General features: G+C 35.0%; 1 protein-coding gene across 3 annotated transcripts in view; it reads left to right on the top strand.

Annotated features, from left to right (window-relative positions):
- crp (transcription factor cropped) overlaps positions 1 to 15,861 on the top strand; it is a 139,469-nt gene that overhangs the window by 16,177 nt on the left and 107,431 nt on the right. The window lies entirely within an intron of this gene.

Raw genomic sequence — 15,861 nt, 5'->3', positions numbered from 1 at the left:
TACAAAAAATTATTCTTATGCTGTACTTTTTGCACGTGATTAAGATTGATAATGAGCATACTACATACTGCACGAGTGATGTACGATTTTTAAATAATACTACTCTGCAACACTTCATTCATCCGATATATTCTTTCATTCGTCATTCTGAATGGTACGTGTTTGATGAGACAATGAGATGACGAAAAAAATTGTTTGTTTAATTTTTAACAATTTATTCATTCAATATTACTGCACTCGATCAAAAATACTTAATATCAATAATAAAAATAAAATCATCACTGTTAATAACCAATAACGAATGAGAAATGAATAATTGATCTAGAATAAAGTTAACTCGATATTGTATATGCAATATTTTTTTTTTTTTTTTTTTCAGTAAGACAAATTTTACGATCATCAAGTACAGTTTTTATCGCAAGTAATTAATAGAGTAGTAATTAATATAATTTTTTTTTCTCTAAAAAATATGATCCAGAAAGAATCGAAATATTTACACGTATATATTTAAATCGATTATTTGCAAGAGTTGTTGGGAAACAACTCTGTTCATATCATTTTCCAATCAAGGAAAAACATATAGTATAGTTTATTGCATATATTCGAGCAATAAACGATCTCATTAGGTACCGTTAAGGCGAGAATAATTTATTTTATGGGCGTAATGTTTCGCCTCGTACGGTCACGTTAGTGGCTGACGATGTGTCCTTAACAGGATGTCGCTCCTACTAAGGTTAACACGTGGACCGGAAACGGTAACCTGTTTCTCTTTGGTAAGGTGAATTCGCCAATAAAGCCCAATCGTTTTCGCGTGAATGTACTAGAATATTACGCAATGCCGACAACGACGGGTTAGCCAGCGGTGGCGGCGGCTTTTACGAATTGTCGCGCGGCGTTGTCCGACTAATTTTAGCATGTGAAAGTCGTCGGCCCGATCCCACGCCGTTAAACTAGACCCGCTCGATCCGCCTCGTATGCCTAGTCATGTCGGTGCTTTAATCGTTTGTCTCGCCCATAGTCCACACCGTGTGACACTGACCGCTTTAGTTTGCCCTTATACGGTTGCTTCTCTATGACGTTGCAAATATCAGCTGACGCCTGTTATCGTTTAATTGGAAGATACACGATGAACTCTACCGAGGCTCTTGGCTCTCCCTCCGTACGTTCGTCTCTCCCTCTCTTCCTCTTTCTTCCTTCCCTTTCGATTTAAAGTTATTATTATTATTATTATTATTATTATTATTATACGGAACGTAAGCAGAAACGTAAGGAGATTTTTTTTTTCGTTCGTTTTATATCAAATGAATGTATATTTTTTTTTATATTTCAGTAAAGCTTGTGACTCATGCGTCTCATTTTGAAATCTCTGTCTCTTTTCTTTTCAACTTTTTAAACTTATGACGGTTTTATCTTTTACACGGATTTTTTTATTCCTTCATTTTTATACATTGTTTGTATTATTTGATAACTTTTTGAGCGCCGGGGCCGATAATTCTTTCCATTCAGGTTCGTCACTTGATATTTTGGATAGATAATGTAGAAACATATGTTATATCGAATGAGTTAATATTATTCAAATAATGGCTTGATATCGAGTAAAAGTTGAAGAATTTTAAATCGTACGGAAAATATTTTTCAAATAATTATCAACTAATTTGTTCGTATCTATTTATGTATCTAAAATCTAAAAATAATTAATATTTTAAGCTTCGTTGGCGTAATTGTAAAATGTACATTTCATGTATGCATAAATAAAAACAATTATCAATTTATTAGCGGAAAAGATACACGTATTCAAAAGTCATTATATCTTTTTAGTATCATTAAAATATTTACATTTGCCTCATCTTGTGACGCGATTTGTCGAAACAATCCAACATTTGTATAAATTTTCCATTTCTGAAAGCAATTTACTCGTTCGTTACGATATTTGAATGCAACGCGTATATAATATACTTGTATGCGGAAAATCAGCTGTTAATTCACAGCAGTAGTTACGAGTCATGCGGCACTCGGGGTTCTTGTCCCGACTGACATACATGCGCATTGTGCGCTTACTTTTAACGCCAGTAATTTATTTCTAATAATTGAAAATCGTAGAAATTTTCGCGCGCCCTAATTATGATCGCGTTTCTCGATACAATTAATTCTCTGCATTCTTTTTTTTTTTTCTTTCTTTTTGATTTCTCTTTTTAAATTTATACGAATATGAAATTGATCTTCTATAAACTTTTAAGTTGTATACAAAATTCTCATTTAAAATGAAAACTAACGCTCGGATAAATAGAATCGGGAACTTTCATATGCACGCCAGTTTCCCGCAGTCTCTCGTCTCTCTCTCTCTCTCTCTCTCTCTCTCTCATATATATATATATATATATATATATATATATATATATATATACACGCTTAGCTTCCTTTTCTCTGTGGGTGTACACGTACTTTCGCAATGCGATATTTCGCGAACCAGTCCTCGGGCCACATGGTTCAATTCCCACGCATTTCTCTTAAGGAGATCGCTCTGCTCCTTTTGTTCTTTCACTCTTTCCTTTTCGCCTCTGCTCTTCCTCCCTCCACCAAGTACTTCACCCTTTTTTGTCCTTTTCCTTGTATTTGGCCTCGCTTCCTTCCCTCCACCGACCGATTCTCCTCCCCATCTTCTTTCTCTTTCTCCCGATACGATGAGACGAAGGCCAAGCTCGGTCAACGAATTTTGGCGAAGCCCTGGCCCACTAACAATCGCGTCTCACGTGTGTACACGCCCGCGAGGTTGCCTTCCCTTTCGCTACGTGGCGAATATTAACGAGACCGGTGTCCAAATACGAACGCATCCCAGTTTCCTTTTTTACCGGCCGGAACTTTTTGCTCGTTACACGCGGCAGCGTCGAAAAATGGACCCTGGAGAACGTTTTCTTATTAATCCACGAAACGCATCGGTGGCCGTGGGTTTCACGTGCAAAGTTTCCAAACGCGTTTTCGAGAAAAAAGAAGGAAAAGAAAAAAAAATAACAGGGGAGGGGAAAAGAAGGGTGGCCTATGCGATATATAGGCGTAATGCATCCCGGTGCTCGTATATACGATCTCGAGTAGTGTCGCGCCTTTTGTAGCGACAGGAACAGCACCACTTTGGTAAAGAAATAAAAAGAAGGAGCGCAAATGAGCACAGACGCCTCGACCCATTTTCATTTAGCGCTCGCCAGACAAAAATAAAAATAAACCGCTCTTCTCTCTTTCTGTTCACGAGGCTTTTAACGAAACTTGGATCGTGCTTACCGCGGTTATGCCCGTGTATTTGTGCCGGGGTTGTTTCGCACGCATAATCATGGCCTTTAATGCCACGCGAGATCGATATCGGATGCGTAATACAGCCTTCGAACGTGTTTTCATTGAAACAGTCTGATTAATGGTAATGACAACCCGTTTTCTACTGTCACCATTTGTTATGCTTTACCGTTGACAAACTTGTAGTTGGGAAGAGAAGGAGGAGAAGAAATTGTACGGATGTTTAAATATCGTGGAAATTTTTTCTTTAAGAATTATAGCAGACACTCGAGTCAAAGTCGAGAGTAAAATATGACAAATAAACAACGGTTGACGGTTCTATTCATTTTCATGAATTTTTAACACCGTTTCGAGATTGCGTTCTATCCTTTCAGATCTGCACAGGTCTTTTCTTCCCTCTTTCTCTCAGCTACGAGAAATACAAATTTACTTTTCCTACGTCTTTTATTTTGCTACTTCTCTATTTTAAACTTCTTCCACTTCTTCGTTTCTTTTTACCACGTTATCTTGTTTTATTCTCGCTTCCTCCTTTTATTCATTCCCTTCTCTCGTATTTTTTTAATTCTCGTTTGTTTTTATTACGAATTTGAAATTTCAAGGAAATACAGCAAGATGTAAACACAAGTGGAATGTCGATTATGCGAATTTCGGTTATTCAATTATCGAATATATATTTAAACTAGCACATCTGAAAGTGTTTACATTCTGGAAAGCACAATATATAGAACCGATTGATTTATTTTTCTTTAATAAATTCGCTTGTCCAAAAGAAATTCGTCGAGTATTTTTATTCGAAAAACGAATATTGGGATTGGATTAAATAACACCCGACGTATCTTCGAATAAGAAAGAAATCGCAGTTTCTTTGCATAGGGTTTTGCAAAAAAAGAAAAAAGAGAAAGAGAGAGAGAGAGAGAGAAATGAAAAGGAAAATTTGTGCAACGAGCAACGAACGTTTTGTTCGTTTCCCTTAGCTCTTTCTCCTCGCATCTTGATCGTATACGTGTGCGTGTTTCGGTTCGGAGAGGAAAGAACGGCGGGAACCCAGACGTCACGTGCTTCACCCGTCGGCAAAGCCTTCTCCTCCTTCCAGCTTCTTTCGTGCCAATAGTAGTAGTACTACCGCGAAACACAGAGGAGAGTGCAATAAGTGCCTTTGCGTCGTTGCCAACGTCGCGTATCCCAACCTTTTTTCAACCTCACTCATTTCTCGCGCCGTACTTTTCCTCCTCCATTCTACACACCGTGAATGTTAAGACTTTTAACCGTCTGAGAAAGAAACGCGTATATATACGTAAGTACGAGCGTACTCGCGCGTTCCTCGACTTGGTTAGCCGGTTTTGCAACAGCGATTCATTCGGTTCACGAGTCATCCTTTCGTTGAAAATCTATCCTCCGTGTCGAATGGCACGGTTCGTTCCTTGCTCTACGGGGTGTTTCGAAAGAATACGAAACGAAAGGAGAGAAATAAACATTTTACGATTAAAATTAATTTATGCAAAAAAAGTATATATTTTACACATCTCTACAGTTTTGTATTTTTAGCAGTAACGTGTAATGGCTAAAAAAAAAAAAGAAATTAATATAATACATCGTATTCACGACATATTTTTTGTATTAAATTAAATGAAAAAAAATTTGAAAACTTCTTGGAAAAAAATCTAAAACGCGACATCTCTTAATCTTTTTTTCGAATTATGAATCGAAATTTATGATCCCGTTTTCAAGGAAAAATTCGGAAAAATGTGGCGAGGGTTTGGAAGAAATTTTTTCGAAGAAAAAACTTGTTTGTATAGCAATTGGTTGGTCGCGTAGCCGGGCCCAAGCGAACACGAGCTGAAATGTATGGGCCCAAGAGCATCTGGGTCACTTTTTCTTTGCTCCGCGGCCCCCCTTTCCATCGGCTCGAACCCTGTTCGTCCCTTTGTCTCGAGCTTCCCTACGGGTCCCTCTTTCTGGTTAAGCCGACCGACAAAGGTCTTGGCTTCGGTATATACCTGCCGCGTCGCGTCGATACAGCCGTTGCTTTCTACAAGGTGTCCCGAGCAGACAGAAGAGAAAGTTGCACAAGATCTTGGACGGGGACCGCAATACCGCGAGCTTTGCCGATTATTTTCTTTCATCTTAAATTGAATTTCGTTTTGCAGTTTCTAATTACGCGCCGTATAAGCGGCTCGGATTATTATTATTATTTTTCCTATTCTGCCCAACTATAGAGAAAAAGCAGTAATACTATCTGGTAAAGAACGTATTCCTCTCGCAAAATCGCATAAACTTTGACATCTTCGTTTTACGTTTAATTGATTTTATGATATACCTTGACACACACGGATGGCCAATACCTGCGTGTGTATAATATATTGTGAATGTTTACATAACGTGTGAAATGTAGAGAAAGCTGAAATGGTTGAAATTCGAATCGGTTCGTTTTGCCGAAATGTGTTTATTATTTTGAATCGGCCGATCGAAAACAATTTGTTGGATCGTTATTCGTCGCGTAAATTTTATTCCTTATTAACACGATTCGCTCGACAAAAAAAAAAAAAAGAAAAAAAAAGAAAGTAATCTTGCAATCTTCTTTTGAACGATTCGATTATAATTTAAATTTCAAAATTCCTTTTCGTACACAGAGGAAGAATTCGTCGCATCGAATCATCTCGTCTGAAGCAAAAATTATCGAGAATTATTTTTCGTTGATGAGTACTGTTATTAAGAAAAATTACTTTAAATTAATTTAAGTAATTTTTAAATTTGATTTGGAGCTTGCAAGAATTTTGCCCTCTCCAAATTCATTCGTTCTTTTATATTAAATCAAATTGAATTGTTTCGAGTAAAAGTGAAGCGACGTCTCAAAATCGATCGGTCGATATGTAACGTTATTTTCCATTTTTTTTTATTTCCCGTGAATAACGCTCGTTGCAACGAAAGCGTACTGCGTATTTCTGCACCGGTCGGTGAAGTTATAACGCAGGCCGTTATACGAGACTGCGGCTTCGGATTTCCTTCTGCATTCCTAGGTGACGAAGCGCGTGCACATTCGTACCAACGACACGCTTCTAAACTACAAGGCCGGAGAGATACACGAGAATCGTTATTATAATGCAATCGCGTTAATTTATTTTCGCGGGTGATTTAATTATGCATATGGCCCTTGTTCTTCGGACACGTTGCCGCGCTTTTACTCTTGTTTTCATAAGTAGAATCGAATTTTCTTTCGATCCTGAATATGAATCCTATATGTTTTCTTATGTCACATTTGTATCAATAATAAAATAATATTTCAGTTTTATATCAATATACCACTTTTATAGTTAAAATTTTCGAGACGAGTGAAAAAAAAAAGGTTTAAGCTTAGATTTGTATTTAATGACGTATACATCAAGTATTGATTTAATAAGAACAAATTTTGCTGCGAATAAGTGCGTTATTGAATGATTTTATTCAAATAAACAGTTTGGTAAATAATAATCTAATAGTAATGATTTTTCATAACTGTTAAGAGAAACACCGCGTTATTTTGACGTTTAATTTTGTTTATATGTGTCGTAAAGTTAATAAGTAATTTGACGAATAAAATTAAATAATATTATTTATAATACACAAATGTGAGGCGATATGTTCGCTAGAATATCCAACCTTGAGATAAAATTCTCTGCCTATTCAACTTTAGATTTGTTTTTCCATCTTTTTGCACGGTTGACGTTGACAGAATTATTTACACGATTCATGACCAGCGCAAGAAACTACGCGCATGATTAATTCCTCCGCAGACCTCGTGTAAATCACGTTTACGCGCGTTGCCTATATAGAAATCAGTCTGTCTTTGCTTTGTCACGTAATAGCGCGAAAAATAGATCGTTCCAGTTATTAAAAGCGCGTGTAAAATTGCATTTGTGCGCTAAATATACGATGGAAACGAAAAAAAATTAACATAGAGAATCCCAATAGAAATATTCAATAAAATAAATTACGTATCGATCGTTGTAAAGAAATTTTTTGTAAGACATATGTTTTCTCTGATTCTGATTTCTAAAAATTTTTTGGATCTGGATAAAAAAGATCATTAGCTTTTTTATTCGTAAAGAATGAAGTTTCTATTAATTCATAAAATGGCAGTATTTTAGTTGTTGTTTATTTAAGAAAAATTGTAATATTTTTGTTTTTTCAATAAATCAATTTCAGAATATTTTCTTATTAATTAAACGCTTATATTTTATCATTTGAAGATATTAATCACTTTTTATTGAAATCTTTAAACGGCAGTTTACGATATTTCGAGTTTTACAATAGGATAAGCTGGTAAGCCAGTTCACACCTCGATCGAAAGAAAATGGATGCAGGTCTTTCTCTCGATGACCTGTCTCCAGACACACCTTGCAGTTAAGAGTCATCGTGCGTATTTATAGAACGTGACCGGTGATCATAGTGCCATTTGTCGTTAACAACTTACCCTTAATGACACCATTGTATGTAACGACTTTGTGTACACCCGTATTTTCAGTCTTACGTACGAACAGATTTTCAAAGGCCTTCTCTGTGCGATATCGATACTTCCTTGCATTGGATCCTTTCCTTTATTCGCTAGAGAACCAATTGCTAGAAAAAAATCCTTCAACATTACAAAATAATAATTTTAATTCCTTCGCGGTTTTGAAATTTTTATTATTTTCCTTATTCTCCCGATTATAAGAGAATAAATTAAAATAATAAATTCTGAAAAGAAGAATATTAGCCTTTGTTTATCCTTATCTCTTTGCTTAAAATTTAAAAAAAAAAAATAAAAATGAAATAGGATAATTTTAATCAATAAACAAAGAAAGAAGAATATCCTATGAGTTTTGAGCGTAGAAAGATATAATGGAGAGACGTCGGGTGCATATAAATATAACGGGGTGGGAAAGAATGCAAGTTCTGCTTTAATCTAACGAGACACAAGTCGAGGGGTGAAAGAAGGAGGACAGTAAAAAGAAAACACACGAGGTAGGCGATACTCTCGATCCATTTGACCGAGTTTTTCTTACGTTGCTTGCCTTTTTGCCCGATCTCCCACTCGTAGCACGAACCCGCCTTACGAGATCGTTGACCGAATGACACGGTGAGCAGAGTACGGACTCACTCGTTCACTCGCGACGTCGTTAAAGCCAGAGGAAACAACTGACTTGGTTTTATCGGCCCACGTGGGACAACCTTATCGGATGCACATCCGCTTTGTGCACGTGCATTTATCACTCTTGGTCGTTCGATAAAAACTGCGTGGATGCGTCTCGTCTAATATTTCTCAAAAGGAAAAGAAACGAATGGTGGAAAAATTCGAGAAATTTGTTAATCGAACGTCGATATAAATTCTATAGAGTTGTCGATTTTTTTTATTATTGTTAGTGAAACTCAATCGAAATTTGTTTGTACGCGAGTATTTTGCAACGTTTGAATGATTGTGTAATATATATATTTTTTTAATCAATTCATTTGAACAATATTAATACGAAAAATACATTTGGTAATTTTCTGATCGATTAATTAAATTAATTTCTTTTATTCTTTTCATAGATAGTTTTCATAGATAGATAGTTTACGACGACGTGTAAATTTATGTTGTAATTTTGTAGAATTTTTTCCAATTCGGTTTCGTCATTTTGTGGAAATGTGAAAGTTTAGTGGTGTAAATAATTTTAGCATCACGTTAGAAATCTTACGAGAAGGAATGTTACGCAAAAAAATTGAAAATAGTATTCTAAGAAAATGTGTTGAAATCCATAACTACGTAAACTTAATGTGTAAACACTAGGTGAATGAATCTTTTTACACTTTCGTAATTGAAATATTATACTAATACTTGTTACAGTATTTCAAAAGATAGAAAGTTACAAATTAAATGAACATGCGTATCGTACACAATATTTTTTTTTTTTTTGCTTTGAATCCAACTTTCGACGTTATAAGGAAAAAAATAGAAAAAAAAGAGAGATTCAAAATTAAAATTGATTAAAATAAAGTATTAAAAAAAAAAATAAATAAATAAATTTATTTCGAGTTGTACGACAGATTATCAAGAATATTCGTGTATTCTTTAAAATTTTTTTCAACTTCAACGATATAAGATCGGTAACAACGAGTCGTTTTCTAGAGTTTGAGAGTTCTTCACACCGAGAAATACGCTTTTAATATCCACTGGTGAACATGTCTCGGTAAGTTTGATGATTTCTTCCGGCATTTAAGCGGACAATATGGCCTCCGTTCGGCCACGTTACCGCAGATTATTCCCCAGTCAAACGAGTGGATAATTTCGCGGGCAAAGAGGTAAACAGGCCAATAACTCGCGTCTGCGGTCGCTTTCTTTGTTTTCTGCGGCTTTTCTTTCGCCAAGTCTGGTTTTTCTTATTTTTTTATCCCCTTAAATCTGCTTGAGATTTTCTCTCGGACGAAACAACTCTTTCTTCCATCGCTTTCGAGTTTGTGGATAAGATGGCGTGGCCAAAATCGTTGACCATAACGATTTCGAAATTGTGCCTTTTCAATTACGAATATTTTTAATCGTGGCATAAAATATCTTTGGACGATAATAATTTAAAAACGCACGCGCCATCTATAATTATTATGATTACACCAATCCTCGATGAATTCGAATCGATGTGCATATTTTACAATAATTTTACAATAATTTTATAGAAATAAAAGTGGTTTTGCATTGTAGTTAAATTATCGCTGAAATTTGTCTTTAACAATCATTTACGGCTACAAATAAGAATATTTGTAGTTTATTGCGAATAAACAATTATACGAGACAGCGAAATAAGCAAGGAAACGTAAAAACGTTGTTACGTAAACAGATGTCACTAAATAATTAAAATTATAGCCGATTAACGAACAATAATTTGATCATTTATTATCGGCGTATCACCGATAATTACCAAGTACAGATAATATCAATTGTTTTTTTTTTTTTTTGCATAAAATATGATTATTTATCGAGCGATTGAATTAATTGATTGAAGAAAATCTTCGGTTCGATAAAAAAAGAAATATTATAGTGAAAACATTAATAATTGATTTTAGTGAATTGCATTAGAGTATCTGAATCCATCGTACGAGGAATTAAATGGAAAAAAGAAAAATGAGCAGAAAAGAAATTATACAACATGACTTATATACCATGCTATTTTTACGAATAATGAACGAAGATTGTATTCGTAGAATCTTATTAATCTTTGATCACTGAATACATTATTCACCGATTTATAAAGAATGCATTGTTCTATAAATAATTATTAACCTTCAAAATTAGATATTAAAAAAAAATAAATAAATAAATAAAATACCATTGAAAAAAAAGTAATTATTTTAAATAAAAATGTTCGTCAATCCATAGATTCAATTATATTTTATTACAAAATTACTCGTAGATTCTCGATCCATAGTTTCCTTTAAATTATCCGGTGAAACAATGACAGAACGTTTCTATTCTTTTTTTTCGCACAACTTTTACGTAAGAACGTTTTTTTTTTTTTTTCTTCTTCTTTTATATAACACTGCGCCAACAAAATTGCAATAAAAAGAGAAGAAGAAGAAGAGGAATGGAAAAAGAAGAAGAAAATGTTAATGCAATCGATAATAAATCGTATAATTCGTCACGTGTTAAATCGAAACCAAAACGAAACGCATCTATCTAACCGTGTCTATCTTGTCGGTCATCGATAATTAGAACTCAATTAGAGTTCGACACGGTGACATGTATGAATGTACATGTGGAAATGTTGCGCGTTATTCAGCCATGGTGACATGCATAAATACATGAGAATACTCGCATGATATAACTATACAGCACAATATAATCGTTCTTACGTACACGTGGCAACACGAAGGAGCAGGACTTCGACATGGCGCCAAGTCTCGTCGCGTGCGACGATAATGACACCGTATTACGTACACTCGTTTATTCGAAAGCGGAGGCATGTAAAACGACGTTCCTCTTCTTTTTTTTTTTTTTTTATTTTTTTCTTTCTTTCTTTCTCCTTCTTTACCCTACACTTCAACTCCACTATCGTTTGTTCGCGCGTACGCCGTGTCACGAAAGAACCACAACCCTAGAGGAGCGGCTCTCTTCGTGACACAGTTGGGCAAACTTCCATTTCGCAAACACGTGACCGGTATGATGTAGGAATTTCTACGTATCTTTCGACAGAATTTTTAGTTTTTTTTCTTCTTCTTCTTCTTTCCCTCCTTTTTACATACACGTCGAGGAAAAGGATCGATACTTGGTTCGATCCAAAGATGGATCTAGAGATTGGTTAATCTTGATTGTTATTCATAATGGGTATGATTTGAAGAATTTCTGCATGACGTGCGTATCGTGTTTGTTTCTCGATAAATCTTTCTCATTTTTTTCTTTTTTTTTTTTTCCTTTAAATCGACGTTGAGGAAAAAAATTCGATTCGAAGAAGGAAGGCGAACATCGATTACCAATCATCGTCGGTACGATTTCGAAATTCCTGCATATCATATACATATCGTTTAGATCTTCGTCGTCTCTTCTCTTTGATCTTGAGAAAAGAAAAAGAATCCGATCCAAAGGAATTGATCAAAGAATTTGAATCGAAACGAAAAAACTAATAGGCGAAAAATCAAAAATTGTTGTTTCGTTTCGATCCATCGATTCGCAATTTTATTTTATCCCCATCCGTTTTCCACGCTTCGACATTAGTCTGGAGGATTAGTTTCCGAGAGAACATTGTGCCCGTGACGTGGCCATCGTAACGCGATAAATGTCGAAGAAGAACGGCTGCAATTTTAAATATTCGTGCGTGTTACGAGCGTGGAGGCTCGGTTATACGAGCATACCTTCGACCACCTCCAACGGGGCAGTCATAAAACGCGTACGCGTGTAACCCCTTGAAATCCTGTTGTGAGAAAACGTGTACAAGCTTGTGCAACTCCTTTCAACGACGCCTCAAAGGAGAATCTTCACGTGCCTTCGAACCGCCCCAGCAACAATTTCAATCGCGAAATGCATTCATTAACTATGAAATATCTATGTAATAAGAGGCAAAGCGGTAATTTCGTGAAAGAGAAAAATAACCGATTGAAAGATGAGTTTATTGCTTATTTGTACAGTTGGCCTTTAAATGACGCACAAGTTGATCAACAGTGGTCGAGAATCCAATTAACAAAATAATTTTTAAATTTTTCACCACCCGAGATTTTTATACTCTACTAAATGATTTTACTTTCGAGACAAGCAAGAAAAAAATTTTTAAAATTACCATTTATGAAATTTAATTTATGACGTATAAACATTGATATTACGATAACGATTGTGAAATCTGTTTGGGAATTGTTATTACGGAATCCACCTTTCATATCGTTCTTTGAGAATCAATCGTACATTTATTATAAATCCACATTTCTCTACAAATTGATTATTGACATTCCTCTTTTTTCCTTTGACTTTTTTCTTATTCTATTTATTAAAAATTAAATAAAGCAATCTGAACAAATTATCCTCGCAATTCATCTCTCCCTTTTCTCGCGCGTGATTAAGCGAACATCGTTTCGAGATGGACAGAACGAAAGAGCCGCAGCAAGGGTTGCAGCAAGCCACAAATCATTATACGACGTTCAGTTGTAAGTCGTTTCGGGACGTATTTCCTTCTTTTCTCGTTACATTCGAGATTGTATTTATAATTTACATCAATAATGGACAGACATTCGCGACAAGCGACGTTACTTCAGGTCTCGCACGATTTCTTTGTCTGTCTTCGTTGATATACCTCTACGCCATGTTTCGTTCCCACAGTGATAAATAGAACCGATAACACGAGCATTCGTGTGATGTGAAATTTGATTAGTAATCAAAGTATGAATTAACTGTCGTATTGAATTAACATCGTGGACAAGCGGAAGAAAAAAGCGGAGCGGTAATAAGATTTGATAAATCAAAAGATACAATTATCTTTTCGTAAATTGCACGTATATATTCTTTTATAGATATCGATCATAGATACGTTTACATAAATTCGAATATTTAACGTATATTCTGCTAAACTACAATTGTGTATCTAATATTTGCGAAAAAAAAAATACATCTGATCGTATAAAAAACTTCAATGAAAGAAAAAAATTCAAGGATGGTTAACAAATGGCACGAACTATGGAAGATTAATTACCGTAATTGACTCGTTGCGATGTTACGAGTCATCGTTGATTCATGCATTCCTCTTGCTCGTGATCTCAAAGGAGGATATTTTTCCAAAAAAAAAAAAAGAAAGAAAGAAAGAAAGAAAGAAAAAAAGAAAAGAAGGAAAGAAAATGAAAAATGAAAAAGAAGAAGATCGAGTTGAATGATCGCGGACTTATTCGCTTGGCAAACGTAATGGAGGGTGTAATGAACTAGTCTGTTCGTTGTTGACAAACATTCTATTTACAAATAGCGAGATCACACGGTTCTTGTGCTCGTTTGCGGCTTGATGTACGAAAATAATTACTCAGATTCCGTAACAGATGCCAAGGGTTATAAAGTTTCGAAGCACCGACTATGTAAAACCAATGGATTTATCTATGGTAGTATATTTTTTTTTATTCCCTTCGTTTCTCATGGTCGAGAATCGAAGATACTAATTGAAAAACAATGCTAAATCTAATACCAACAACGATCTATTATATTCGAGAGCTTATCCAATGCTCATTTAATAATTTCAACCCTTATCAATACACATGATTGAAATATTTTATTTTTCTATCAAAATATTTTTAACTTTAGACATGTTTATCTCGATTTAAATTTCAAATATAGAATTTCATTATCAAAAGAGGAAAGAAACCAAAATCGATAGAATAAAAGTTAATTTTGAATATTAACATGGAGATATTTTAAAACAGATATAATTTCAAGAAGCTATCTCTTCGATAAATTATCCCTTAATAATTACGAATCGTACGTTTTATCAGATTAAAAAAATCCTTTTTATCGTCCCTTCAGAAAATGAGATTGCCGCTGAAGAAAATTGAAAGAAACTCGAAGTTTCTTATTTATCGTGAACCGATAAACGAAAAGAACAAACGAGCAAATATTGGAATTGGGCCTTTTTATCGGAATGCAATTCGTTCTCGACCTCCTCGTGGGCATTGCTCGCATTGTTCCGTACGTCTCGGTGTAACGTAACGTTGTTGTAGTCGAACCGCAAGGAATTCGCGGTTCAACAGTTCGATCTATGGATCGATCATCCATTCCACGCACTCGAAGCTGCATTTACGTGCACCGAATTTCGCGGTACAATCATGGTATGTCGCGAAAGTTTATGTATGCCGGCCAGTTCGAGGTGAACGAACCCGAATTCTCCTTCTTGTTTATCGTAAAATCAATTTATAATCGATGAACATTTCTTTCGTCGTCCCCGATCATCGATTCAATTTCCATCATTTAAAGATCTATCCTGATAAAAAAAAATATACTGGAACTTATATTTCTCATTATTAATCCATTCCCGAGGAATGAATTTCCTTTAACAAAAATTTATCGAAACTGTGCTGATAGATAGTAAAAAAACTTTTCGGCAAATATTTGTTCTTTAAACGGATATAGATGTTTCGCCAAAATACGATACGTGGTCTTAATTTTTAAATCGACGTTTAAAAATAACAGAAATATTTCACACAGCGATTGTATTATTCGATATAACTTCTAATATATCTTGCGTAATATCTATTTAATCGTAAGACAGTCACTAATATTACCCTCAGAACAAACAACTCGATAAAAGTGTCGACAATCGCAACATTTTCCATTTCTATCTCCCCGAAATAATTGGCTTGAACTCGATCGTGATATAAACAAGTGTTTACGATACACTTGTTAATTTTCGAGACGAGATTCCAACGCGCATTCCTTACGATATGAAATTAGAAGTAAAAAGAAAAAGTCACACGTAACTGTTCAATAATCATTAAGGTAATGAGCGTGGATCGACTTAAAAAAATTTCTTGCCGTTTTCTATCTGCTTTCAATGTGATCGATCGTCACATCGAAAACGTATCTAACGTTAACACATTATCGATAAAATCCGATAAAACGATGGAACGATGATATATCGGTATAATATGTAACGTAGCGCAAGCATCGATATCATTGCGCGTTTTCATCGGACGCTATAATCTGTAAACATAGTACAATATTATCTGATATTTACACGTCGATTCGTCAATATCGGGACTGTCTCTAAGATAACTCAATATCTCGAAGATAACGAACTAATTTGCAGCTAGTTGCGTATCGGGGAGAAAAAAATTTCTATCGAAATCTGGGTCATCTCAAGTACACGAGCGGAATATTTGAGTATATATTTCATCTTTCTTTTTTTTTTTTTTTTTCTTTAATTTATTTTTTAAGATTAGATATGCGAAATCTATCTCAAAGTATATTTTCGCGTCAGATATATTTTTCAATTTTCCAAAGAAGCTCGTGGAATCGTGTTGGTTCATGCAAAAGTTCTTTGAAAAGTATCTGTCGCTAAAAAAAAGAACGGTCACGTGCTGTAGTAGTAGCTTTTTGCATCAGTCGATAATCGATTTCCTCTGATTTATGATGAT

The sequence above is a fragment of the Apis florea genome, unplaced genomic scaffold (assembly GCF_048593485.1).
Source record: "Apis florea isolate Af1SG1 unplaced genomic scaffold, ASM4859348v1 contig_3496_pilon, whole genome shotgun sequence".
Lineage (NCBI taxonomy): Eukaryota > Metazoa > Arthropoda > Insecta > Hymenoptera > Apidae > Apis > Apis florea.
The sequence above is the reverse complement of the archived record's forward strand: the minus strand, read 5'-3'. Positions and strand labels throughout refer to the sequence as shown.